Source organism: Oncorhynchus gorbuscha, linkage group LG03 (genome assembly GCF_021184085.1).
Source record: "Oncorhynchus gorbuscha isolate QuinsamMale2020 ecotype Even-year linkage group LG03, OgorEven_v1.0, whole genome shotgun sequence".
Lineage (NCBI taxonomy): Eukaryota > Metazoa > Chordata > Actinopteri > Salmoniformes > Salmonidae > Oncorhynchus > Oncorhynchus gorbuscha.
The window spans coordinates 67,952,343-67,963,942 of NC_060175.1; positions in this window are offsets into that span (position 1 = coordinate 67,952,343).

The following is an 11,600-nucleotide window of genomic DNA, read 5'->3' on the forward strand; positions in this document are numbered from 1 at the left end:
ATGCCATATTATGTCTATATTATGCAGTGTTGTAACGATGAGCAAATAGTTAAAGTAAAAAAGGGAAAATGAATCAAAATAAATATGGGTTGTATTTACAACGGGGTTTGTTCTTCACTGGTTGCCCTTTTCTTGAGACAACAAGTCACAAATCTTGCTTCTGTGATTGCACACTGTGCTATTTCACCCGATAGATATATGTGGCTAATATGGTCATACGTCTGGCAGGAGGTTAGGAAGTGCAGCTCAGTTTCCACCTCATTTTGTGGGCAGTGTGTACATAGCCTGTCTTCTCTTGAGAGCCAGGTCTGCCTACGGCAACCTTTCTCAATGGCAAGGCTATGCTCACTGAGTCTGTACATAGCCAAAGCTTTCCTTAAGTTTGGGTCAGTCACGGTGGTCAGGTATTCTGCCACTGTGTACTCTCTGTTTAGGTCCAAATAGCATTCTAGTTTGCTCTGTTTTTTTGTTAATTCTTTCCAATGTGTCAAGTAATTATCTTTTAGTTTTCTCATGATTTGGTTGGGTCTAATTGTGTTACTGTCCTGGGGCTCTGTTGGGTCTATTTGTGTTTGTGAACAGAGCCCCAGGACCAGCTTGCAGAGTCCCCTAGACTCTTCTCCAGATTCATCTCTCTGTAGGTGATGGCTTTGTCATGGAAGGTTTGAGAATTGCTTCCTTTAAGTTGGTTGTAGAATTTAACATCTCTTTTCTGGATTTTGATAATTAGTGTGTATCGGCCTAATTCTGCTCTGCATGCATTATTTGGTGTTTTACGTTGTTACACAGAAGATGTTTTTGCAGAATTCTGCATGCAATCTCAATTTGGTGTTGTCCCATTTGGAGAATTAGTGGTTGGTGAGCGGACCCCAGACCTCACAACCATAAAGGAAAATGGGTTCTATAACTGATTCAAGTACTTTTTGCCAAATCCTAAATGGTATGTCGAATGTTATGTTCCTTTTGATGGCTTGTCTCTCAGATCGTTCACAGCTTTGTGGAAGTTACCTGTGGCGCTGATGTTTAGGCCGAAGTATGTATAGTTTTTTGTGTGCTCTAGGGCAACAGTGTCTAGATGGAATTTATATTTGTGGTCCTGGAAACTGGACCTTTTTTGGAACACCATTATTTTTATCTGTGCAGAAGATCTAGGTGCTGCTGCAGGCCTTCCTTGGTTGGGGACAGAAGCACCAGATCATTAGCAATAAAGTTGACATTTGACTTCAGATTCTAGGATGGTGAGGCCGGGTGCTTCAGACTGTTCTAGTGCCAATTCGTTGATATATGTGTTGGGAGTTAAGCTGCATCCCTGTCTCACCCCGATTCTGGTGTTAATGCCTGCCTTGACCACGAACCTGTGTGCCACTCTGTCCCTCCTGGACTCTGATCTGGTTTTAACCTTTGACCTGTCCATGACTATTCTCTTGCCTTCCCCTTTGGATTAATAATCATTGTAAGACTCCAACCATCTGCCTCCTGTGTCTGCATCTGAGTCTCGCCTTGTGTCTTGATAGTTAATGATAATGCAGAGGATTTTCCCACGGTTGCTGTTGACGCATATCCAACGGTAGTTATTGGGATTCAATTTGTCTCCACTATTGTGGATTGGGGTGATCAGTCCTTTGTTCTAAATATTGGGGAAGATGCAAGAGCTAAGAATGGTGTTAAAAAGTTGAAGTATAGCCAATTGGAATTTGTTGTCTGTATATTTGATCAATTCATTTAGGATACAATCAACAGGGTTTGTATTTTGTCCTGTACTTCCTTCAATGTAACTGGAGAATCTAGTGGGTTCTGGTAGTTAATAGTTCATTTTAAGATTTGTATTTCATCCCATATATGTTTTTGCTGTTTGTTCTCTGTTACAGGGCCACAAAGATGGAGAAGTGGTTTATCCATACATCTCCATTTTGGATAGATAACTCTTTGTTAGTGTGTTCCAATTTTCCTAGAAGTGGTTAGATTCTATTGACTCTTCAATTACATTGAGCTGATTTCTGATGTGCTGGTCCTTTTTCCGTAGAGTATTTCTGCATTGTTTTGGTGATTCACCATAGTGAAGGCGTAGACTCAGGTTTTCTGGGTCTCTGTTTTTGGTTGGACAGGTTTCTCAATTTCTTTGTTAGGTTTTTGCATTCTTCATCAAACCATATGTCATTGTTTTTCATTTTCTTAGGTTGTCTGCGTTACATTTTTAGATTTGATAGGGAAGCTCAAACGTCAAATATATTGCTTAGGCTTTCTACTGCCAAGTTTGCACCTTCACTATTACAGTCAATCAATACTATATGTATTTATAAAGCCCTTCATACATCAGCTGATGTCACAAAGTGCTGTACAGAAACCCAGCCTAAAACCCCAAACAGCATGCAATGCAGGTGTAGAAGCACGGTGGCTAGGAAAAACTCCCTAGAAAGGCCAGAACCTAGGAAGAAACCTAGATAGGAATCAGGCTAGGAGGGGTGGCCAGTCCTCCTCTGGCTGTGCCAGGTGGAGATTATAACAGAACATGGCCAAGCTGTTCAAATGTTCATGATATCAGATGACCAGCAGGGTCAAATAATAATAATCAAGTCAGCCTCCAGTATTTATGCTGCAGTAGTTTATGTGTCGGGGGGCTAGGGTCAGTTTGTTATATCTGGAGTACTTCTCCTGTCCTATTCGGTGTCCTGTGTGAATCTAAGTGTGCGTTCTCTAATTCTCTCCTTCTCTCTTTCTTTCTCTCTCTCGGAAGACCTGAGCCCTAGGACCATGCCCCAGGACTACCTGACATGATGACTCCTTGCTGTCCCCAGTCCACCTGGCCGTGCTGCTGCTCCAGTTTCAACTGTTCTGCCTTATTATTATTCGACCATGCTGGTCATTTATGAACATTTGAACATCTTGGCCATGTTCTGTTATAAACTCCACCCGGCACAGCCAGAAGAGGAATGGCCACCCCACATATGCTCTCTCTAATTCTCTCTTTCTTTCTCTCTCTCGGAGGACCTAAGCCCTAGGACCATGCCCCAGGACTACCTGACATGATGATTCCTTGCTGTCCCCAGTCCACTTGACCGTGCAGCTGCTCCAGTTTCAACTGTTCTGCCTTATTATTATTCGACCAAGCTGGTCATTTATGAACATTTGAACATCTTGGCCATGTTCTGTTATAATCTCCACCCGGCACAGCCAGAAGAGAACTGGCCACCCCACATAGCCTGGTTCCTCTCTAGGTTTCTTCCTAGGTTTTGGCCTTTCTAGGGAGTTTTTCCTAGCCACCGTGCTTCTACACCTGCATTGCTTGCTGTTTGGGGTCTTAGGCTGGGTTTCTGTACAGCACTTTGAGATATCAGCTGATGTTCAAAGGGCTATATAAATACATTTGATTTGATTTGAGGGGTCGGGAGACACTGTGGCCCCGTCCGACTATACCCCCAGACAGGGCCAAACAGGCAGGATACAACCCCACCCACTTTGTCAAAGCACAGCCCCCACACCACTAGATAGATATCTTCAACCACCAACCTACCATCCTGAGACAAGGCAGAGTATAGCCCACAAAGATCTCCCCCACGGCACAACTCAGGGGCGGCGCCAACCCGGACAGGAAGATCACGTCAGTGATCCAACCCACTCAAGTGACGCACCCCTCCTAGGGACGGCATGAGAGAGCACCAGTTTGCCAGTGACTCAGCACCCTGTAATAGGGTTTGAGGCAGAGAATCCCAGTGGAGAGAGGGGAACCGGCCAGGCAGAGACAGCAAGGGCGGTTCGTTGCTCCAGTGCCTTTTCGTTCACCTTCACACTCCTGGGCCAGACTACACTCAATCATAGGACCTACTGAAGAGATGAGTCTTCAATAAAGACTTAAAGGTTGAGACCGAGTCTGCGTCTCTCACATGGATAGGCAGACCATTCCATAAAAATGGAGCTCTACAGGAGAAAGCCCTGCCTCCAGCTGTTTGCTTAGAAATTCTAGGGACAATAAGGAGGCCTGCGTCTTGTGACCGTAGCGTATGTGTAGGTATGTATGGCAGGACCAAATCGGAAAGATAGGTACGAGCAAGTCCATGTGATGCTTTGTAGGTTAGCAGTAAAACCTCGAAATCAGCCCTAGTCTTAACAGGAAGCCAGTGTAGCGAGGCTAGCACTAGAGTAATATGATCAAATTTTGGGTTCTAGTCAAGATTCTAGCAACCGTGTTTAGCACTAACTGAAGTTTATTTATTGCTTTATCCGGGTTCTAGCAGCCGTATTTAGCACTAACTGAAGTTTATTTAGTGTTTTATCCAGGTAGCCAGAAAGTAGAGCAATGCAGTAGTCTAACCTTGAAGTGACAAAGCATGGATTAATTTTTCTGCATCATTTTTGGACAGAAAGGTTAAGATTTTTGCAATGTTACTTAGATGGAAAAAAGCTATCCTTGAAACATTCTTGATATGTTCGTCAAAAGAGAGATCAGGGTCCAGAGTTACGCCGTGTCATGTTTTGTCATTAATTATCATGTCTTGTCCCTGTGCTTCCCCTTCTATTCGTTTCCCTCTGCTGGTCTTATTAGGTTCTTTCCCTCTTTCTATCCCTCTCTCTCCCCCTCCTTCTCTCACTCTCTCGCTCTCTCTTCTCTCTATCGTTCCGTTCCTGCTCCCAGCTGTTCCTATTCCCCTAATCAATCATTTAGTCTTCCCACACCTGTTCCCGATCCTTTTCCCTGATTAGAGTCCCTATTTCTCTCCTTGTTTTCCGTTCCTGCCCTGTCGGATCCTTGTCTATATTCACCGTGCTGTGTCTATGTTTTGCCCTGTCGTGTCGTGTTTCCCTCAGATGCTGTGTGGTGAGCAGGTGTCTGAGTCTGCTAGGTTCAAGTGCCTTCCCGAGGCAACCTGCAGTTCTTGATCAAGTCTCCAGTCTGTTCTCGTCTTTACGAGTAGTATTATGCCTTTTGTTTTGTTAAGTATCTTACTGGATTAAAAACTCTGTTTTCGCCAAGTAGCTTTTGGGTCCTCATTCACCTGCATAACAGAAGGATCCGACCAAGGAATGGACCCAGCGACTACAGAGGCTCGTAACACTGCCGTCAAGATCCAAGGAGCCATGCTTGGCAGACACGAGCAGGAATTGTCTGCTGCTCGCCATGCCGTGGAGAACCTGGCCGCTCAGGTTTCCGACCTCTCTGGACAGTTCCAGAGTCTTCGTCTCGTGCCACCTGTTACTTCCTGGCCTGCCGAGCCTCCGGAACCTAGGGTTAATAACCCACCTTGCTACTCCGGGCAGCCCACGGAGTGCCGCTCCTTTCTCACCCAGTGTGATATTGTGTTCTCTCTCCAACCCAACACATACTCTAGCGAGAGAGCTCGGGTTGCTTACGTCATTTCACTCCTTACTGGCCGGGCCCGAGAGTGGGGCACAGCTATCTGGGAGGCAAGGGCTGATTGTTCTAACAATTACCAGAACTTTAAAGAGGAGATGATTCGGGTTTTTGACCGTTCAGTTTTTGGTGGGGAGGCTTCTAGGGCCCTGGCTTCCCTATGCCAAGGTGATCGATCCATAACGGATTACTCTATAGAGTTTCGTACTCTTGCTGCCTCTAGTGACTGGAACGAGCCGGCGCTGCTCGCTCGTTTTCTGGAGGGACTCCACACAGTGGTCAAAGATGAGATTCTCTCTCGGGAGGTTCCTTCCAGTGTGGACTCTTTGATTGCTCTCGCCATCCGCATAGAACGACGGGTAGATCTTCGTCACCAAGCTCGTGGAAGAGAGCTCGCGTCAACGGTGTTTCCCTGCTCCGCATCGCAACCATCTCCCTCCTCTGGCTCAGAGACTGAGCCCATGCAGCTGGGAGGTATTCGCATCTCGACCAAGGAGAGGGAACGGAGGATCACCAACCGCCTGTGCCTCTATTGCGGATTTGATGGACATTTTGTCAATTCATGTCCAGTAAAGGCCAGAGCTCATCAGTAAGCGGAGGGCTACTGGTGAGCGCTACTACTCAGGTCTCTTCATCTAGATCCTGTACTACTATGTCGGTCCATCTACGCTGGACCGGTTCGGGTGCTACATGCAGTGCCTTGATTGACTCTGGGGCTGAGGGTTGTTTCATGGACGAAGCATGGGTTCGGAAACATAACATTCCTTTCAGACAGTTAGACAAGCCTACGCCCATGTTTGCCTTAGATGGTAGTCATCTTCCCAGTATCAGATTTGAGACACTACCTTTAACTCTCACAGTATCTGGTAACCACAGTGAGACTATTTCTTTTTGATTTTTCGTTCACCTTTTACACCTGTTGTTTTGGGTCATCCCTGGCTAGTATGTCATAATCCTTCTATTAATTGGTCTTGTAATTCTATCCTATCCTGGAACGTATCTTGTCATGTGAAGTGTTTAATGTCTGCCATCCCTCCCATTTCTTCTGTCCCCACTTCTCAGGAGGAACCTGGCGATTTGACAGGAGTGCCGGAGGAATATCATGATCTGCGCACGGTCTTCAGTCGGTCCCGGGCCAACTCCCTTCCTCCTCACCGGTCGTATGATTGTAGTATTGATCTCCTTCCGGGGACCACTCCTCCTCGGGGTAGACTATACTCTCTGTCGGCTCCCGAACGTAAGGCTCTCGAGGATTATTTATCTGTGTCTCTTGACGCCGGTACCATAGTGCCTTCTTCCTCTCCGGCCGGGGCGGGGTTCTTTTTTGTTAAGAAGAAGGACGGTACTCTGCGTCCCTGCGTGGATTATCGAGGGCTGAATGACATAACGGTTAAGAATCGTTATCCGCTTCCCCTTATGTCATCAGCCTTCGAGATTCTGCAGGGAGCCAGGTGCTTTACTAAGTTGGACCTTCGTAACGCTTACCATCTCGTGCGCATCAGAGAGGGGGACGAGTGGAAAACGGCGTTTAACACTCCGTTAGGGCATTTTGAGTACCGGGTTCTGCCGTTTGGTCTCGCCAATGCGCCAGCTGTTTTTCAGGCATTAGTTAATGATGTTCTGAGAGACATGCTGAACATCTTTGTTTTTGTCTATCTTGACGATATCCTGATTTTTTCACCGTCACTCGAGATTCATGTTCAGCACGTTCGACGTGTTCTACAGCGCCTTTTAGAGAATTGTCTCTACGTAAAGGCTGAGAAGTGCTCTTTTCATGTCTCCTCCGTTACTTTTCTCGGTTCCGTTATTTCCGCTGAAGGCATTCAGATGGATTCCGCTAAGGTCCAAGCTGTCAGTGATTGGCCCGTTCCAAGGTCACGTGTCGAGTTGCAGCGCTTTTTAGGTTTCGCTAATTTCTATCGGCGTTTCATTCGTAATTTCGGTCAAGTTGCTGCCCTCTCACAGCTCTTACTTCTGTCAAGACGTGTTTTAAGTGGTCCGGTTCCGCCCAGGGAGCTTTTGATCTTCTAAAAGAACGTTTTACGTCCGCTCCTATCCTCGTTACTCCTGACGTCACTAGACAATTCATTGTCGAGGTTGACGCTTCAGAGGTAGGCGTGGGAGCCATTCTTTCCCAGCGCTTCCAGTCTGACGATAAGGTTCATCCTTGCGCTTATTTTTCTCATCGCCTGTCGCCATCTGAGCGCAACTATGATGTGGGTAACCGTGAACTGCTCGCCATCCGCTTAGCCCTAGGCGAATGGCGACAGTGGTTGGAGGGGGCGACCGTTCCTTTTGTCGTTTGGACAGACCATAAGAACCTTGAGTACATCCGTTCTGCCAAACGACTTAATGCCCGTCAAGCTCGTTGGGCGTTGTTTTTTGCTCGTTTCGAGTTTGTGATTTCTTACCGTCCGGGTAGCAAAAACACCAAGCCTGATGCCTTATCCCGTCTGTTTAGTTCTTCTGTGGCTTCTACTGATCCCGAGGGGATTCTTCCTTATGGGCGTGTTGTCGGGTTAACAGTCTGGGGAATTGAAAGACAGGTTAAGCAAGCACTCACGCACACTGCGTCGCGCGCGCTTGTCCTAGTAACCTCCTTTTCGTTCCTGTTTCCACTCGTCTGGCTGTTCTTCAGTGGGCTCACTCTGCCAAGTTAGCTGGTCATCCCGGTGTTCGAGGCACTCTTGCGTCTATTCGCCAGCGCTTTTGGTGGCCGACTCAGGAGCGTGACACGCGCCGTTTCGTGGCTGCTTGTTCGGACTGCGCGCAGACTAAGTCGGGTAACTCTCCTCCTGCCGGTCGTCTCAGACCGCTCCCCATTCCTTCTCGACCATGGTCTCACATCGCCCTAGACTTCATTACCGGTCTGCCTTTGTCTGCGGGGAAGACTGTGATTCTTACGGTTGTCGAATAAGGTTCTCTAAGGCGGCACATTTCATTCCCCTCGCTAAACTTCCTTCCGCTAAGGAGACGGCACAAATCATCATCGAGAATGTGTTCAGAATTCATGGCCTCCCGTTAGACGCCGTTTCAGACAGAGGTCCGCAATTCACGTCACAGTTTTGGAGGGAGTTCTGTCGTTTGATTGGTGCGTCCGTCAGTCTCTCTTCCGGGTTTCATCCCCAGTCTAACGGTCAAGCAGAGAGGGCCAATCAGACGATTGGTCGCATACTACGCAGCCTTTCTTTCAGAAACCCTGCGTCTTGGGCATAACAGCTCCCCTGGGCAGAATACGCTCACAACTCGCTTCCTTCGTCTGCTACCGGGTTATCTCCGTTTCAGAGTAGTCTGGGTTACCAGCCTCCTCTGTTCTCATCCCAGCTTGCCGAGTCCAGCGTTCCCTCCGCTCAAGCGTTTGTCCAACGTTGTGAGCGCACCTGGAGGAGGGTGAGGTCTGCACTTTGCCGTTACAGGGCACAGACTGTGAGAGCCGCCAATAAACGCAGGATTAAGAGTCCAAGGTATTGTTGCGGCCAGAGAGTGTGGCTTTCCACTCGCAACCTTCCTCTTACGACAGCTTCTCGTAAGTTGACTCCGCGGTTCATTGGTCCGTTCCGTGTCTCCCAGGTCGTCAATCCTGTCGCTGTGCGACTGCTTCTTCCGCGACATCTTCGTCGCGTCCATCCTGTCTTCCATGTCTCCTGTGTCAAGCTCTTTCTTCGCACCCCCGTTCGTCTTCCCTCCCCCCCTCCCGTCCTTGTCGAGAGCGCACCTATTTACAAGGTACGTAAGATCATGGACATGCGTTCTCGGGGACGGGGTCACCAATACTTAGTGGATTGGGAGGGTTACGGTCCTGAGGAGAGGAGTTGGGTTCCGTCTCGGGACGTGCTGGACCGTTCGCTTATTGATGATTTCCTCCGTTGCCGCCAAGGTTCCTCCTCGAGTGCGCCAGGAGGCGCTCGGTGAGTGGGGGGGTACTGTCATGTTTTGTCATTAATTATCATGTCTTGTCCCTGTGCTTCCCCTTCTATTCGTTTCCCTCTGCTGGTCTTATTAGGTTCTTTCCCTCTTTCTATCCCTCTCTCTCCCCCTCCCTCTCTCACTCTCTCGCTCTCTTCTCTCTATCGTTCCGTTCCTGCTCCCAGCTGTTCCTATTCCCCTAATCAATCATTTAGTCTTCCCACACCTGTTCCCGATCCTTTTCCCTGATTAGAGTCCCTATTTCTCTCCTTGTTTTCCGTTCCTGCCCTGTCGGATCCTTGTCTATATTCACCGTGCTGTGTCTATGTTTTGCCCTGTCGTGTCGTGTTTCCCTCAGATGCTGTGTGGTGAGCAGGTGTCTGAGTCTGCTAGGTTCAAGTGCCTTCCCGAGGCAACCTGCAGTTCTTGATCAAGTCTCCAGTCTGTTCTCGTCTTTACGAGTAGTATTATGCCTTTTGTTTTGTTAAGTATCTTACTGGATTAAAAACTCTGTTTTCGCCAAGTCGCTTTTGGGTCCTCATTCACCTGCATAACACGCCGACTGTACAACCATCAAGATTAATTGTCAGATTCAACAGAAGATCTCTCTGTTTAGTCCGAGTTTAAAAGTAGAACATTTGCCGCCATCCACTTCCTTATGTCTGAAACACAGGCTTCCAGGGAGGGCAATTTTGGGGCGGCTTCACCATGTTTCATTGAAATGTACAGCTGTGTGTCGTCCGCATAGCAGTGAAAGTTAACGTTATGTTTCCAAATGACATCACCAAGAGGTAAAATATATAGTGAAAACAATAGTGGTCCTAAAACGGAGCCTTGAGGAACACCGAAATTTACAGTTGATTTGTCAGAGGACAAAACAACCACAGAGACAAACTGATATCTTACAGTGAAATGTTTTGTCCAGGAAGTTGTCTAAAATGACTTGAATTTGTTGTTGCCTAATAAGATTTTGGTAGGTTTCTAAACTGCTTTCTTTCCATCTATAGCATTTCTTAATATTGTGCAGTTGCTTTGGCTTTAATGCCTAATGACTGAGTATTGCTCTGTTCAGGTAGCCTGTGATTTTGCTGTGATCTGATAGGGGTGTTAGTGGGTGGACTGTGGACGCTCTGATAGAGTCTGGGTTGAGGTCAGTGATAAAGTAATCTACAGTACTACTGCCAAGGGATGAGCTGTAGGTGTCCCTACCAGTATCCTTAAAGCCTACCGTTGACTATGTACAGACCCAGCGTACGAAAGAGCTGCAGGAGTTGTGACCCATTTTTGTTGGTTGTTTTGCCATAGTTGGGTCTAGGGGGGCATATTTGGGGGGGGGGGGGGTACTGCCACCTCCATGTAGGTGTTTGTCCCCCTGTGTGCTGAGAGTGTCAGGTTCTTGTCCAATTCTGACATTTAGGTCGCCACAGACTACTGTAGTACATGTCCCTGGGCCTGGAAATGGTTGATGGATGGAGAAGCTGTCATCGTTTAAGTATGGGGATTCTATTAGGGGGATATAGGTGGCACAAGTGAGGATATTTTTCTCTGATAATTTCCTTATTAATTTCTTGCCAGATGTAAAATGTTCATGTTTTGACTAATTGAATAGAGTGGGTTAGGTTTGTTCTATACCAAATTAGCATACCCCCTGAGTCTCTTCCTTGTTTCACACCTGTATATTGGTGGATGGGACTACCAGCTCTCTGTAAGCTAGAGGGCAACCAGTGGGTCTCTCTCTCGCTCTGTCTCTCGCTCTCTCATTGAATCACTTATTGTGTATTTCACTCTGATTGACTATTATTGCTGTTATCCAGCTCACAGACCAACGTGCCTCATCACTGTGAAAGAGGAGAGAAAGGCAGAAACGTGAGATGAGCACTTGTTTAGCTGTCTCTAACCTATTCCATTCCAGACAGGTGCTGGGTTGATATACTGTCAGACCATAAACACACGCAACACATACATACACGCACACCAGTGGGCAGCTATCACAAATACTTACCGTACACACACAGCAGCTATCACAAATAGTTGCCGTACACACACACAGCAGCTTTCACAAATGCTTACCGTACACACAGCAGCTATCACAAATGCTTACCGTACACACAGCAGCTATCACAAATACTTACCGTACACACAGCAGCTATCACAAATACTTACCGTACACACAGCAGTTATCACAAATACTTACCGTACACACACACAGCAGCTATCACAAATGCTTACCGTACACACAGCAGCTATCACAAATACTTACCGTACACACACACAGCAGCTATCACAAATACATACCGTACACACAGCAGCTATCACAAATACTTACCGTACACACAGCAGCTTTCAC